This window comes from Syngnathus floridae, chromosome 22 (assembly GCF_059516105.1).
Source record: "Syngnathus floridae isolate MCC-2025c chromosome 22, RoL_Sflo_1.0, whole genome shotgun sequence".
NCBI classification, from domain to species: Eukaryota; Metazoa; Chordata; class Actinopteri; order Syngnathiformes; family Syngnathidae; genus Syngnathus; species Syngnathus floridae.
Genome location: NC_142434.1, coordinates 2,310,821 through 2,327,476, shown reverse-complemented (window position 1 = coordinate 2,327,476; position 16,656 = coordinate 2,310,821). Strand labels below are relative to the sequence as shown.

Here is a 16,656-nt window from a genome sequence, read left to right as displayed (position 1 = left end):
TTGTGTCATTATGCTCCTTTGTGTGTCCTCGGTGAAAAGCCCGTGATTATGCAAATGCGCCATCAGAGAGCAGCGTGGATAATTATCTCTGCTGAGAAGGAGGCGCTGAATTCCAAAGTCCGTCTACGCGCAAAGCTGAATTTAGCTCTTTGTGCTCTCGTTTTAGCCACATCTCCATCACCCGACGAAATATCGACTGCGTCGGTTCAATAAGGCTCGAATGATTGCAGCCAGAAGGTGCGGATGCCTATGAAGGGTGTGAAAGATTTTTTGGATCACGTCCGTGTCAAACATAAGGCCCGGGGGCCAGATACGGCCCGCCACAAGACAAATTGCGCATCGATCAAATTCACTTTTAAAGAAATACGAGGTAGACTAAAAAGGACCTAGCATGCCTCGTTACCAAGATTGTCCTTGGCAAGCCACTTCTTTTTAAGAACTACTCTAAAAGAAAAAAGGGAAAAAAAAATACTGTAGAGTTTACCTCCGAGATTGCCTTTTAAAATGATCTATTTCCATTGTTGTAAAGAAGAAAGGGATTTCATCTCCAAGCAATCGGAACAATAGGTGGGAAATAAAAAAAAAACTCCGCGGGGTGCTCGGCCGCAGTCATCAAGGGTACGGGCGCAACATCAATCACCGGCATGAAAAGTTGACATAAGATTAGAAAGAAATGGAATAAAAGTCCATTCGTCAGGAAAGACGGCAAACTTCCTGGAGTTCTGGTCGCCGCCTGGATTGTTGCCAAAGCAAACGGAACGAGCAAATAAACCGATATGTGCGTGTGTGTGCGAACGCCATACTCCATTCTCCTCTCCGTTTCATTCCTAACGTTATTACGCTGGCTAATGAAATAATCCCGCAACAACGCACTGCCTAATGCCCTAATCAATGCCAATTAACGTGTGATTCTTTCCTACTGTTTGCTATGATAAAAACACACAAATCATCAGGTCGGGGTTTCATCTCGGTGCATGTCGGACGACTAATAAACTAGCGAGACACCTAAATGGGAGAAGGGATTAAAAAAAAAGAAAAAAAAAGAAGTGGAGGACATGCAGCTTTACTGGAGTGGGCTTCTGGGTATCTCAGCATGTCTGAGGGCCATTAAAATACTTAATTACTGCCGCGGCGTCCTAACGAGCACACAAAGATGAACGCACAATGTCAGGAAAAAAAATAATGACAACGCGAAATCACGCTTTCAATTTAAGAACGGCACTGGCACGTTATATTGCGCAACCTTGGAAAAGATCTTATAAAAGCAAGCCATGTACAGATGAATAAAAAAAAGCTTGTGAAAGCGTTCAGCGTAGCTTCAAGGTCCAATGTGCGGTCAAAACGATTGTTTTGCGGGGCCGGCGCTTGATGGAGGTCTGCTCCATTTGCCGCATTGTTTGCAAATTTAATGAGATGTCATTTGGACATGGATTTCACGAGGAATGAAAACACCGACTAACAGCTATTCGCTCCGCTGAAGTGAATCCTTGTTAAATGCAGCCTTTTGCTATTAGCAATTAGCATTTGGCGTAATACGCAGTCAAACGTAGAAATGGAACTATTTCGACACCATATAGAATCAAGTCATTATTTGAGACTCCAGCTGGCTAATTAGAAGTCCAAACCCGTCTTTTCATCTTTAAGATACGTTTTTTTTCTTGCCCATGAACAATACGAAACAGCGGGATGGCACGCTCTGGGTAAATATGGGCTTTTCATCCGGCTTAATGGACCTCATTGTCTTGAAGAATTTGATTTTCTGCCCGACTTTTCTAGAGAGCGAGGCTGTTATCACTCAGGGTGCAGAACTGAGGCATTGAGTTGTTTCCAAATTCAACCGTGAGAAATAGCGACACTGACAAGAATATAGCTAAAATAAGCCAAATTGCTAAATTGAGTTGAAGATATGATTCCATAAAAAACAACCCATATACCGTATTTTCCACACCATAAGGCGCACTGGATTATAAGGCGCACTTTCAATGAATGGCCCATTTTAAAACTTTGTTCATATATAAGGCGCACTGGATTATAAGGCGCACCTTCAATGAATGGCCCATTTTGAAACTTTGTCCAGATATATACATTTGGCCCGCAGGCCGGACTTTGGACACGCCTGCTGTAGTGGCTCAATATTGGTCCGTATATAAGGCGCACCTGATGATAAGGTGCACTGTCGACTTTTGAGAAAATTGGAGGTTTTTAGGTGCGCCTTATAGTGCGGAAAATACGGTAGTTGAGTTAAGAAAATAAGCCAGCACGTTCTGAATAGGATCAGAACATTTCAAATGTTCCCTCATGATTTTCATCAACTGGTTCTAGTCTGGCGGCGTTTCCTTGGTAATTTGGCTCAGTGCTCGGCTGCACATTCTCACATCCTCCCCAATTGCCGCAGACACATTTTGAATGCAGAGCAGCGTATTTGATTCCGTCCCGAAGCAGATGCCATTTGCCTCATTAAGCAATTAACTGGAGGTGAGTTTGAGAAGGGGGGCAGCGCGAAAGCTCCGATGTCAAGCGTAGCTGTTGCCATCGGGGGGGCGGGTTGAGCACTGAGTCATCCGAGTGAGTGTCATTCTGCTGGACACGCTAACCGGGCCCAGTGGTGTTCTAAATCCACCGCGGGGCAAACGAGACGGCGTGTGAGCTAAGATGCACATTGAGGTGTCACATTAACGCGTCCCGCCGGGTCACTAAAACAAGTCTGCTTAGCGCTAGCAGATCTGTCTTTACTTTGAATATTCCAAACAAATGACGACAAACAAGCCGTGGACGTGGTGAGTTTGGAGATATGTCGCTCCCGCTGGGCAGGAACACACAATTGTAATGATTTTTCTTTTGCCAACGGGGGGGCAGCATTTCATGCACCATTGGTAGTCGCACTACAACAATGCTCCCTTCGATACGTCAATACAAAATATTATATAGTAACAAAATGATAAAAATAAATAAATAAAATAATATATATTAAAAAAAAAATCCTTTCCGTGGAATCCAACCCATGACAGTAGTTTTCATGTGAAGCGAACAGAAAAAAAACAATTGCCCTATTGATTTACGCGAGCAAAGGACTGACCTTGACCACTTTCTCACCCCCATTATCGAGTCCTCCGCAGCATATACGTTAGCGCCAACGAACAACGTCTGTCGTGGGTGTTCAATGTTGCGAGACACCCGGTGAAAGTCAGTCGCTAGGTTTCAATAGCAAGCAGAGGCGTAAGGCCGAACTGTTTACAAATCGGTGTATGAAGAAAACATGATTGTTTTCAAGGCTAGCTTCTGATTTCTGGAGAAAGGCGAGACATCATCAATAGCTTAATCCTTCCAACTGTCATACCGGCAAACAAACACATAGTAAAACAATCAATACATGAATTCCGGCAAGAAGGAATGATTGGGGTGGGAAATGTCAAATGTGTACACAAGAGATGTGTTGGACTATTTGGAATGCTTCCAAGACTCGGTTCCCTACAGTGCCAGGTTGACCACTCCCACAGCGTTGCAGCCCTCCCTCTTGCTGGAAACAGCTCTAAAGATTAAAGTCCTGACGAGCTGTACCCAAATTAGGTCAGCACTTTTTTTTTTTTGATTCTGACCTGCTTCAACTGTGAGCTCATCATAGCCTGCCGCCGTGACCGCTCAGTACAAGGAAAGCTGTCAGTTCAAGCCGGCTCAACTCGTCTGCTCTTAATACCTGCTCCTGTACATGCCGCTAGCATTAAACACCAAACTATAGCAAGCTCTTGAGACAGTCGACCAAATGAGCTGGTAGCAGCCAGTATGCTTTATCTCAAACTCTTGACAGAATTCTGGCGGCAAAGAAAATCACTTTAGCGGCGAGAAGGCCAGACCGCGAGCAGCTGTGATCTGATTTTATGCCGCACATGTTGCAGAGGTGCTGAGGAATTGAACGCCTGCAGCACCTCATCTTATGTTCTTCCTTCCTTGACCTTCTTTCCCTGCAACATGGTAGACTCATCCACATGCCAAAAAGGTCCAACCTGACTTACATGACAATATTTCACAGCTCTATCCAGCCATCGATCTAACTCGTTCAAATCGCCTCTCGCCCAATTCGCCGTCACACTTTGTTCATTTCTTGACGGCGGAGCTTAAATTCATTTGTCTTGCACCCAGCACCTCCTTGACCTCGTGGATGGAGATTAATGAAGAGCTTTAGCGGTGATGAAGGCTATCAGGCTCCCCGCTCCCCTTCAGCAAATAGTGCCATAGTTTCAAATGGCCAATTATGTCATTTGTGTTTCTTTTTTTTTTTTTTTTTTTAAAGCATGCTTGTGTTTAAACTCAATCTGACGCCGGGTGGAAAAATATCACAGCCTTTGAAACAGCATGGGCTTGATTTCAGCATTAATATAATAATATCATGTATATAATAAAATATATATATTTTTGTATATTTTATATATATAAAAATATATATATTATATTATACAAAAATATATATACATACAAAAATATATATATAATATAATATATATATATTTTTTATAATATAATGTAGTATTTAGTGTATTTTTTTGAAACTTCAACTCGCAAAAATAGAGCAGATTAAACAGCTAATGACATTGAGCCTCATCCAGTTCTCCGTCAATCTTAACGATCCAAGAATGTGAAGTGCCGCTAAACACTCACATCCATACACTGACATGGACTTGATCACAGGGTCCAACACATACACTGGCAATTGTGACCCATTAACACTCCTTGCTGCAATTACTGTCAAGCGGTAGACACCCTTTCTTTTTTTCCCCGGGAGCACTTTGTCCACGTTGTTCACTCAACAAACAAAGACTTCAAGGGAAATAAACAAAAGCAATGTTTTGCTGCCAGACATCTGAAGTATCAAATCGAAAATAAAAAGTAGATCTGGTGATTGGATACGGAGTGGCATCTCGTGACCTTAAGGGTCTCATAGTGGGCTAGCATCAACAGTAAGATGCATTCGCGCCCAATCGGCATCCCAGCAGAGTCGAGAAACTGAGCGATGCAGACAATAAATAATGGAGAAGGAACAGAGTCAGTTGGGATTACTAATTCGGCCAGGCTGAGATTATGCCCGTCACTAAACCAAACATTGGGCACTGTGTTTAGAGGGAACTACTACTGGAGAGCAATAAAAAATAAAAAAAAAGCTTTCTCTGCAAGAGCGGCGATCGTCTGACCTCGGCACGGAGAACGTGCGACCTCACGCTTTGTGATCTGGCGTGAAGGGAGTGGGAGGCAAAGAGAGAGAGGCAGGGGGCTAATTAGTCGTGCTGTTCATCTCCGTCTGCTTGGGTGGGCTGGAGGCTGCAAAGATGCTGAGTGCACTTTCAAGTCAGGTCTTCAAGACTTATGTGCATTTGACCGCCATTGATAGTCAATTACTGATCTTTTGAGGTAATATATTTATTTAATTTAATTTGATATTATATTATTTTCTATTATTTTCTTTTCTTTTATTCATTATATTATATATCTTTGCATGTTTTCACCAATCATCTAATCATTAAAAAATTATTATGCATTTGAAAATATGAGTCTTAAAATACTATTTTAAAAAGCAAGATGAAAAAAAAATAAGTTGCAGTCCTGTTAATGGCAGTAATTACCAACTGGTTGCCAAGAAACAAAATTAGCAAAAAACGCCTGTGTTAATATTCAACCCTCCGCACTTGCACTAAAATAAACACAAACGAATGTAATAATAATGCAAACAGCTAAGAAACAAATCTCCTTGGCAAAGATAATTGATAGTGACCGACTGTTTGCTTTCAGTGTCATGTCTTGAATCCTAAAACTCGTCTTTGCTTCGCTTGCCAACTTTCAAGGTTAGAGATGAGTTCTTGCAAACGGACGCGACACTTTGCATAGAATGTCATCTGTGTATTAATCTTGTTATCCCAAATTAAAGATGGCACCTTCTCTCTTCGCTTCTTCTTCCTGTCTTTTTTCATTTTTTTGTATCCGCGGCGTCGCTCCTCGGGGAACTCTAATCAAATCACTCGGAGCTGCCATTTCGAGAAAATGCACACACAGATACCGGGCAAATCGGCTTTTGGCCTATCGGAGCAAACAGTGATTACGGTCTAGGTGTCAAAATTAAGGCCCGGGGGCCAGATACGGCCCACCACCATTTTATCTGGCTCAAATTTTGCATCGAATTTGTGTCATTACTAAAATTATAAATTTTCTTCACTTTTTAAAAATAGAGATATTATTAGCCATTTTTATTACTTTTATTATTTTATTTTATTATTATTTTTATTTATTAATTTAGTCATCTTTTTAAAATATTTGAACAGTTTTTACTAGTCTGTAATTTCAAAACAGCTCCGACTTTAATTCCTCGACTCAACGTTCGTTTATCCGGGAGTCCCGCTTTTTTTTCTTGGCCCGAAATAGCAGAATTTATTTTTTTTGCCAAACTGCAACAATTAGCATTTCGCAGCTATTCATCCTCAAGTGGTCCTCATTTTTCATCGTTACGCAAACGGAGGTAATTCTCCTCAGTGCCAATGTGTACCTTATCTTTGTTTTGTCGTGTTTGCAGAATCCATTGAGGGAGGATAAAGGCATTCAATTTGCCATTTTGTCTTTGCCCGAAAAAAAGTCGACTTTCTTGCGCAATAACCTCAGAGTGAAATCTGAAGGCGGTCCGCAGGGAAGCAAGGAATCCTTACATCCCTCTTAATTAAAATATAATTTAGGTTTAGTCCCATCTGTGAAGTTGCCTTTGATGGTTCTTTTGTCAATTAAAAGTAGCTCCTCCGGAAGATTACGGCACTCTCATTACAAGCAGGTTATTCTCAAGGACACGGCAGTTCTGCCTTCCAAGAAACAGATTTGGATTTGAACTCGTAGAAGGAATATTATTTGGGTGCAAATCTCTCAAGAGTCGGATTTTGAACCCATTCAGTACCATTGGCGATTATAGACGTCAAAGATATTAACAGTATGTGAAGGATGCACGTGTGCAAAGCTAACTTCCCGCACTTATGTAATTCTGCCCTGCCTGGAAGAAAAGGTCGGCATGAATATTTAAGCATAAAGTAGCTTTTAGACGCCGTTTAAAAAAGGGAAAAAAAGGTCGCGGCGTGTTCTCGGTGGGATCGGAACAAAGTGCAAGCGGTCGTATTCCTTCGAGTCATTCCTTCAGGACATTTGGCCTGGAAGATTACATGGAAGGAATTTATATTTAAAAAAAATATATATATTGAATGTTCAACTGCAATATAGCAAATTCGCCTTTTGGCTTGAAGTAAACAATGATTTACACTGACAGCAGAACAACAGAGTGGTGAGAAGACGATAAGACAAAAGCTTCTTGACATTAGTCACCCTGCATCTCGACGGTCCAATCACAAACTCCGCCTGCATTTTTTTTTTTGCCCCTTGCATCTCGTCGGTCCAATCACAAACTCCGCCTGCAGTTTTTTTTTTTTTTTTGCCCGACTTGAAAGTACAGATTGAAATGGAAATTGAAAGGATCAAATAGGATCAATTATTAAATCCGCCGTTGGGAGATTTGCGATGAAGAGAAGACGGCTTTCCTATATGACGTGGGAACAGACTTTATGGCATGAAGGAGAAGAAAAAAAAAATTTGTGCAGTCGGGTGGGTAACAAAACAAGCTCGGCGCCGCTGCGATTGACAGTTTATTTAAGAGGCCATTAACTTTACATACGCTGCTTTGAAAAGACATAAGGCCGGAACACTTTAAAGCCCCACGGCGCTCTCGCAATGCTGCCAACATATCAGATTAAGACAAAAACACTCTTCTAATGAAAACATTTATTGGCAAATCATTTGAAGAATGAAAGGTTGCCGTTGATATTTATGCCTCAACTCGTACTGTTAATAGAGGCTGCAGAAAGTCGGAGAAGTTGACTGATTGACCTTTTGGAGATCGCGCTGGACTTTTTGGCGCATATTAAATCACCCCGCATTAATCATATACGACGTACAGTGGTGGGTCTGTTGACGAGGGCGAGTAGTATTTTATTCGGGAAGTTTTAAGTATTGGACAAAACTTATAAGAGGCCGCCTGTTGTGGATTATTGATGTGGGTTGGAGGCGGAAAAGAAATGAGCTATGGCTCCATTAGGAGAATTGTATTTCTTCAAATATTAGCAAAACCAATTAGTTAAAATACTAATAATTCACAAAATAATAATATAAATATATACATAAAATAAATATATATATAAAATAATAATATAAATAATACATATGTAAATGAAAATAAAATAAAATACAAAACATAGACGTGATATTGAGAACATTGCATTGTTGAAATGAGTCTGAAAATAATACCGGCACCAATTTAATCCTGACATTGGTCATCTACTTAATGGCATGAAGTGAAACTTCCCTGACGGGAACTCACCGCACCCTGACGAGCTCTTCGACTGAGTCATACCGCAAACTACCTGCTTGCTCATTTATTCTCCTTTGAATCAGTCTGGAAGGGTTTGCTGCTAGTTTTTCCCTTTGACATCCTTCTGGGTTATTACATAAAGGAAGTTTTGCGGAGTCAGCAAGAAACTGATTTAAACCACGAGCCCCATCACCAGCACCGCCAAACCGGGGGCTCAACTTTCATTAGCTGGAGTCATTATTCCCTGACCGATCTCTGACAGATGGCATTGTGGGATATCGGATTTTATGGCAGGTCATCTTTCATATTCAATTTCTTTTTCCCTTTCGATGAGAACTCGCCGCCGTTCAATTCATTTCGCAGTTTGATTATCGATTGCCTTCAGCGAGCTGGCTCTACTCCGAGAGTCGATTAAATGAGTCGGCATCAATTGAAGTTTCAAGTTTGCATAATGCAATCATTGTCTGTTATTACTGCGGGATTTAATTACCCAAGTACATTTAAGATTGAATTAGCTATGCAATACAAACAACGTCTAATGGCATGGAGGGAGAATTGTGAGGCTCCATCATCGGTTGTATCTGCAAATCCTTTGAGAACTGTTGAAATGAGTTTTAGTCTTAGGCTGAGGTAAAATGATGCTTTTTGAGAGCTCGTGTATGTCTGCGGGCCAATCCACAAGGACGTTGGGGGTCAAGATCTGGCTCTGATTACAGCTGCAGTCAGCTTTTATTCCCTGTCATTTTTTTTCATTTGCCAGACAGGATCTAGATAAGGCAATCTGCAGCCATTTTTTTTTTTTTTTTCCTCAGTGCCAGACGGGTGACCTGGCTGTTCCACCTGTTTGCGCTGACACAACCAATGCAGGAAAATGGCCGACGGTAATGAGCCATTAATAATTCAAAACTTGGCATAACGAGATGATCGTGCCTTGCCGGTAGACGCTCGGATCCGAATGAGAAAGGTTGAGGTGCTAAGTAGCTCAGTTAATTTCATTCCGATTGAACTCATTCAGTGCCATTGATGGGTATAGACGTCCCATGAAGAAAGTCAAGGAGACTGCTGATTGAAGGAGCTGGAATCGATGAGTTGCCAAATATCACATATGGACAAACAGGTATTGTAAGTCATGCTTCATTTCTGAGTCGGGATGGAACTCCACAAAGCGTAAAGAAGTTGAACCTTTGCAATCTGAAAGGCGATAAAGCGGAGAAAATTCCTTTCCAAAGCTTGTCTTGCTTGGAGGCTAAAATGCAAGCTGTCAGCATAGTGGCACATGAATGTAACGGACACCTCGGCTCAACTCGCTTCCCCTCGTGAGGTGTGAATAGATTGGCATGGCTCCGTCTTTGTCCCGAGCCTTTGCATATCATCAATGACACGTAGAGCAGATGGCAACATATAAGCGAGCTCCCGTCGGTGTTTATACATCACTTGGCTCGCGCTTCACATTCCCACCGGGAGTGATGTCAGAGTTGTTCACTCGTGGGCTCGGCGTAGGATTGGCAGGAATCAACCGGAGAGCCCGGAGCCAAGCTAACGGCGCATGAAACGCCCAAGCCGACTTGGTTCAGCGGTCCTCCCTTGGGCCCCGAGAGAACAATGAGAGATGTAGCAAAAGTCTCACGCAAGACAACAGTACAGTTACCGGAGACTCTTGCACCTTTATCGAGACATTTTCCCAAATGGATGAGAAATTCAGAATAATTCGAAATGATGTCACAGGTAGGATGCAAACGAGGGAAGACGAAACGAGGCCGTGTGCGGTTCTATCGTCAGCATCAGCAATATCCGTTGTTACGAGGCTGCACCTGCTATTAGTTCTTGTCAAGCTACTTGAATTAGGAGGCTTATTAAAGCAGTTTGTCAACAAGAAGATAAAAGCTCCAGTCTGCAGCCGCATTTGGAAACAGCTGTGACCGGATTTTTCCTTTTTTTTTTCCTGTATTTTTTTTATTTTTAATTTAATTGATATATATTTTTAATTTTTATTCTTTATATTATTATATATTGTTTTTATTCTTTATATTAATTTAATATATTTATATTATTTAGTTAATTATGCACTGCATTTTATTTCATGAAACCTTGACTGTGGTTTTGTCACACCGGCCATTCCACTGAAAGTTTTGGCTCCGCCCCCTGAGAATTACTCCAAAACTTTTTTAAGCTTGACATTTTGGATCCTGTTCCTCACATTTCTGCGTTATTTGAAAAACAGTGGGTGGACGCATCGCCCATGTCGCCTTAAATGTGTCTTTTAATCTCCTTTCCGTCTTAACTTTTCTCGTCATCCCATTTGATCGCATGACTCAAACGGGTTTGATCACCGAAAAAAATCATACACCAAGACTTCCAGAAAGCTGTCGCAAAAGAGAACGAAATGGCAAACGCCGCGAGAGACATATGAGCAGTCAAAGTCGGTGGAAGCTAAAAATACGAGCATCAGGACTGGTTTTTGTGGCAGATTGCCTGGTCTTGCCATCTGCTCCTTTCAGCCTTGCAGCAGCATAGCTAACGCTAGCTTTCTATAGCCTCGGGTGGGCCATCGTCTCGAGGTAGATATCGTTTGGCGTCTACGATAGGCCTCCTCTGTATATACGAGAAATCGAACCCTTGAGTGAACTTTCTGTTCTCCATTGCATTTAAAGCTTAAAAAGCGCAAGTCTGGTACATGCTCGGAGCTACATAAGTACCAGGATGTGCTCATTTGGATTGTCCACAGAGACACTTTTGAAAATGTTTTAAAAATAATTAGGCGGCGGTAAATGTTTCGTGATGAAGTGCTTGCCCGTCTTAATATCGTTCAGCTTCATTAGGAATGGCAAAATAATGAAGTTGCCGCTTTTGTGGCCGATGAATAATGATATCATACACTCAAAGATTGGCTGAGAAGACTGAACGACTCATCAGACAACAGGAAGTTATTTTGATGTCCGTGACAATATTTTTGATGCCGTAAATTGGAATTTAGTGGGCACGCTAATGGATTCCTGGCTTCTCAATTGCAGCATAAACAACAGATGTGAAATATGAGTTGGATAAAATAAATGGCTCATTTGAGGCATGTTAGGCATAAAACGCCTCCTGTTGCTGCATTCCCTCTTTAAAATTCATTTGGACAAAACCCCAAATTGGTTGATTAATACCGATCAAGCACCATTTTGCTTAGGAAATTTCGTCAGACGTTAAGCCATAAATCGTAACGATAAGTGGTAACACTTCCTGAAATATAATCACGTATTTAATCGGAATTGCCGAAATCGTGCAGAAAAAAATCCATATATCAAATAATTTACAATTTTGCTCCATGTCCTTCACTTCTCATTGGACTTTCCGGAGATAAAAATGTCCTTATGGAGATCAATATATATGGAAATAACTGCCTATACAGAACTAAACCGTCCAATCGCTGCTTATCGTAGGTTTCAGTCTTCGCCGACTAATGTAAATGAAGCCAGCGCCGATCCGGAATACTAAAAACTGACACATGACGGACAGTTGGGCCGTCTGGCAGCCGAGGGATCTTAAGCTGGGAGCGAGATCGACCATGGGGGGGGGGATTTCCATGCCCAGGCGGAACAAGCGAGGTGTAGTGGAAGCATGGCCAGTTATCTTCAAACAGGAAGAGTTAACAGTGACACACACACGCCAAAGTACAAGCCTGTGGGTGTACCCGCCATCTGTAGTGTCGGAGATTTGCTATTTCCGGGAAATATCTTCCTGCTTGAGGAAAAAAAATGTCCCCGTCGGACGACTGGTGGCTGCTGGCCTTACCCCGAAGAGCTTCCTAAACATGACGGAAATATTCATCTGGCCGATTCCCCAACGAGGCATATCAAATCGGCCATCTTGAACACTGATGAACGAGTCACTAAATTAGGGAATCATTTCACAAGCTAAAATGAAACTTAAAAAATACTCGCCCTACACAACTACATCATATTATATAATTTTAATGATTTAATTTGAACAATATTTTAATTTTGTTTTATTTTAAAGCAATCATAATTCAGCAAATATATATATATATATTTTTTTTTTTCACCATTTAACATTTATGACATCATCCAAATGGCTTTTCCCCTGCTCATTCTTCCGGGCACGTATCTGCTGCTTCTACGCCGGAGCAATAAGTCTTGAAAAATGACATTTGAAAGACACATTTTTATATATTCCGCTGACAAAGTCTCACAGACAGCCACTTTTCCCTGACACCACTTTCTGTTTTGTTCTTAAACCCAGTAGGATAGTTCTGAATGTCTAAAGCATTGGTTGTGGTAATTGCTGGTTGATTTTTTTTTTTTTCCCCTCTCCTTTCACATTTATTTGAAAGGCCCAACTAATCAGCAGTTCATTTGCCTCTCCATTTATTTGCAAGAGGAATATATTTTCCGTGTTGACATTTTTAATTTTTTTTCATAAATTCAAGAAAGCTTTATTTCCTTCCGGCCAAATATAAATGACTACATTTTCACAGTTTATTTAAAAATAATATGCTATAGCCAGACAAACAAATATGTGATCAGCTGATCAAAGTTATCGTACAGCGAAGGCCTTTGGGAGTGTAAATGACTCGCGGTGCGTGTCTGCAAGCATCCGTTCGAACAAAGGAAAGGAAGTAAACAAATCATCATGCAGGAGACGTCGGCGGCCCTTCCGGGATAAATTGCTTATTAATCCTGCACTTTGATTCGTGCATCATTTACTCCAGCAAATGTGCCAAACGCAAGTCGTAAACACACAAACAGCTTCTATTCTTTGTCACGCTATGTAGAATGAATTGCAAAATATTTTTTTTATGTACAGTACCTTGGGTTTAATGTAGACATTATTATCGTCGTGAAATAAAAGCATGATTTGATCATGTTGTTGTGTTTCGTCGCCGCTCAAATGGATATTACAATCATTTATTCGAGTCAACATGTTTTCGTTAAGTCACTTGGCAATTTGCCTTTTCATTTTCCTCTGGGTGATGGAATATATTGAATTGTACAGCGGATAAAAATGCAACCTGATATAAAGGCGGCAAGAAATTGTGTTTACCAATTCACGGTGCAGTGTGAAGAAAAAAAAATAGTATATAAGAAAGATAACGCCGATGGGAAGACGTATGAAAGGAGGAATTAAAAATCCGGAAGGGATGAGGAGATGTAAAGGTAAGGAGGGCAGAGGACTAGTTGAAAGCCAGAGATATAAGTCAGATAAGAAAAAAGATGAGTGATTAGTGGGGAGGAAAAAAAAAAGTTGAATGAAGTGCAGTAATATGCGGGAATCCAAGCCGGGCTGAGGGGATAAGAAACATCCTCAGGCGATATTCCACCGCCTCGCCTCTCTCACGGTAGAAAAAGACCAAAACTTTGCCTTTTATGCCAGTGCACTGGAGACAAGCCCTGCCAGTAAGAAAAGCACAAAGAGGACGACGAAGAATACAAATGTTGAACTCTCGCCTGGCTGAGCAAACCAACGGGGGATGATTTGGAGTGAAAGCAACATGCTGACATGCGCGGGCTTAATCATATATGACGGCGAAGCCGGCAAATAAATTGTTAAATAAGTAGTTTTGAAATCTGAAAAGATGAATGGCAAAAAAAAGCTATTTTTTGAATTTTTATTATTTATTTATTATTTTGCATTATTTATTTTTAGTGCTGACATGAATTTGATTTGTTTTTGTGAGTCACAATGTTTTTTTTGTTTTATAATTATTATTATTTATTTTTAGTACTGACATGAATTTGATTTGTCTACGCAGGCTACATAATTTTTATTATTTATTTATTATTTCATATTTTTTATTCTTAGTACTGATATGAATTTAATTAGTCTTTGTGAGTCACGTAAAAAGATGTGTTATTTATTATTTTATATTTATTATTATTTATTTTTAGTACTGACATGGATTTGTCTACGCGGGCCAAATAAAAGGACGTGGCGGGCCCTATCTGGCCCCCGTGTCTCAGGTTTGACACCCGTTGACGCCATCGATGAGCGAGATCACGTTGGGGTTTAACACTCAACGTTTGGCTCGTCAAAAAGATACTTCTCCGGCAACTCCGTTCTCCGGGTGGCTAAACATTGTCACGCCAGCATCCATCTCTTCATGTGCCCGTTATGGGATTTGACCGGCATAGCAACTGTAACCAAGGGGGGTGGGGTGGGGGGAGCAGCCACTGAGCTGAGAAATGGATCCCGTGATTACATTTGTTCAACAAGCTCATTCATTTCAATTTTCAACACTTGGGCATGTTTGCAACATGTTTGAGCTCGCTCGCTATCATTTAGACATTTCGGTTTGCGAGAGCTGCTGTCATGTGTCCACTTCATTTGTGTGAGAGAAATACAACTTTTCGTTTCTTTCATCCCTAATTAAGCCTCCTCTTCTTCAAATTTTATGTCATTTATTTATATATACACAACTACATCCATGCATGAAAAGCACCAGGTAGTAAAAAAAAAAAAAACTCGGCCGTAATCTTCCAATTCTCTGCCCAATTTTTATCAGAAGCCAAGTTACAGTCTATCGAGCGAAACGTTATTCACGATAAGTGCCGTGACTGCTGCCGGTAGACGGAACAAGCTCACGGATGTGCCCAGCCTCAGCAGAGGACATATCATTTTCTTTATGTCACTTGTAAAAAAAACCATTTATAACTGTGAAATTCAGTCAATAAATTCCACTGCCCTCCGTGGCCTTTTCTCCCTCGGCGGAACACATCACAAAATGTCACCATGAAACGCCTTCGGAATATTCCCCCAAACTCCGCAATAAACAAGTGCGAGCAAAGACATCATTTACACTGTAAACACATCGAGCCTGGAGTCCACCCCTCTTTCGTCCCTGCCTCCAAATAGTGTTTTATTGCATTAAATTTAACGCAGATTCTTCATGGCGGGCCAATTTTCTGCATTTGTCCAGAAACAATCCAGGCTTTCCCCTGTGGCTTGGAGTCTATTGGAGTGGTTTTATGGTGAGTTGACTGCACCCTTGACTTGCTTCATGAGCTATGAAGTCTCCACGGTCAACTTAGAAGGTATAGAGTGAGAGAGAAAAAAAAAATGCTGAATCAGCAGCCCCATTTCTCCAGTATGGGCTACTTCATCGACTTTTTTTTTTTTCGATCAGCCTCAAACATTTGATACAATAGAATTTTAAAATCTAAGATGTGATAATAATTGCTAGCGATATCTATTTTTTAAAAGTGAAGACAATTTGAAAAGTTGATCGAAAATTTGTCTCCGCGGGCCACATAAAATGATGTGGCGGGCCGTATCTGGGCCCCCGACCCTCGAGTTTGACACCGTTGTCATCAAACGTTAAACTGATGTAAAGCAATGTCTTGTTATACATAACATGACATGACATAGCTGATTTATTTATTTATTTTTTCCGGCTGGCAAAACCCAAACCGTCCTTTGAAGGAGAAAAGTACAAGAAGCTATCAAACATCTAAAAATAACCCGGCAAATAATGACAATACATCATGCGTCATACGAGAGAGCCACAAAAACTTCTAATCTGAACACAAAGGCATCTTGTCGACAAATAAAACAATCTTGCCGTCGCTCTCTAGAGATGACAGCGAGAACCATCACAAGTCACCCAAGACCAAACAGTCTGGGGAAATTAAAAATAGTCTTTCCAGTGTAACACATATTACCACTTTGGAATGGGATCTGAACGTTCACCCTGCCAGGTGACTTCCTGCAATACGCCAACAAATTGTCTATTTATAACGTAGCTGAAAAAAAATAAATGTGTCATACTGTCAGGTGGTGTGTCAGCTTGTTAGCAAAACCTCCTCACCTCCAGTCGTTGTTCTTAATGGCTGCACGGTAAATTGCTGAGTCATCACACGATAAAATGACAGGCACAGGTCACTCATTAAATTTCATATCATCCAGCAAGAAAATTGATAAATGCTACAACTGCAAAATCGGATGCACTGTGACATCACATACTGAAATGTATTTATGATTTGGAAAGAGTGCATTGGATACAAGCCAGCCTCCAGCAGAAGTAACTTTTGGATCAGAACTCCGCAGCCTGACACATGAGGGATGTCTCTGTCTCGCTGAGAGGCTACGGCTAACCCTCACCGACCTCCAGGATCATCAGTTTGTAGAACATTGTGTTAGAAAGCCTCCTGGGATCTGAGTGGGGAGCTCTGCAGCTAATAGGTACAGATATCCATTTTCTTCCCTCGCTCTGCCTTTTGCGGCACGCTGTAAAAAATAACCACTAAAATTGCATATTTTTCTTATATTGAATGGAA

At 41.1% G+C, this 16,656-nt stretch overlaps 1 long non-coding RNA gene across 6 annotated transcripts in view; it reads right to left on the bottom strand.

Annotated features, from left to right (window-relative positions):
- LOC148379136 (uncharacterized) overlaps positions 1–16,656 on the bottom strand; it is an 86,185-nt gene that overhangs the window by 20,709 nt on the left and 48,820 nt on the right. The window contains exon 4 of one of the 6 annotated variants that reach the window (XR_015855338.1): positions 13,755–13,773. The exons of 2 other annotated variants lie outside the window; for them this stretch is intronic. This is a non-coding gene — a long non-coding RNA (uncharacterized LOC148379136). Of the gene's footprint in view, positions 1–13,754; positions 13,774–15,118; positions 15,407–15,849; positions 16,623–16,656 lie in introns of those variants that run through there. 3 more of the 6 variants (XR_015855340.1, XR_015855341.1, XR_015855337.1) reach the window with 3 other exon arrangements.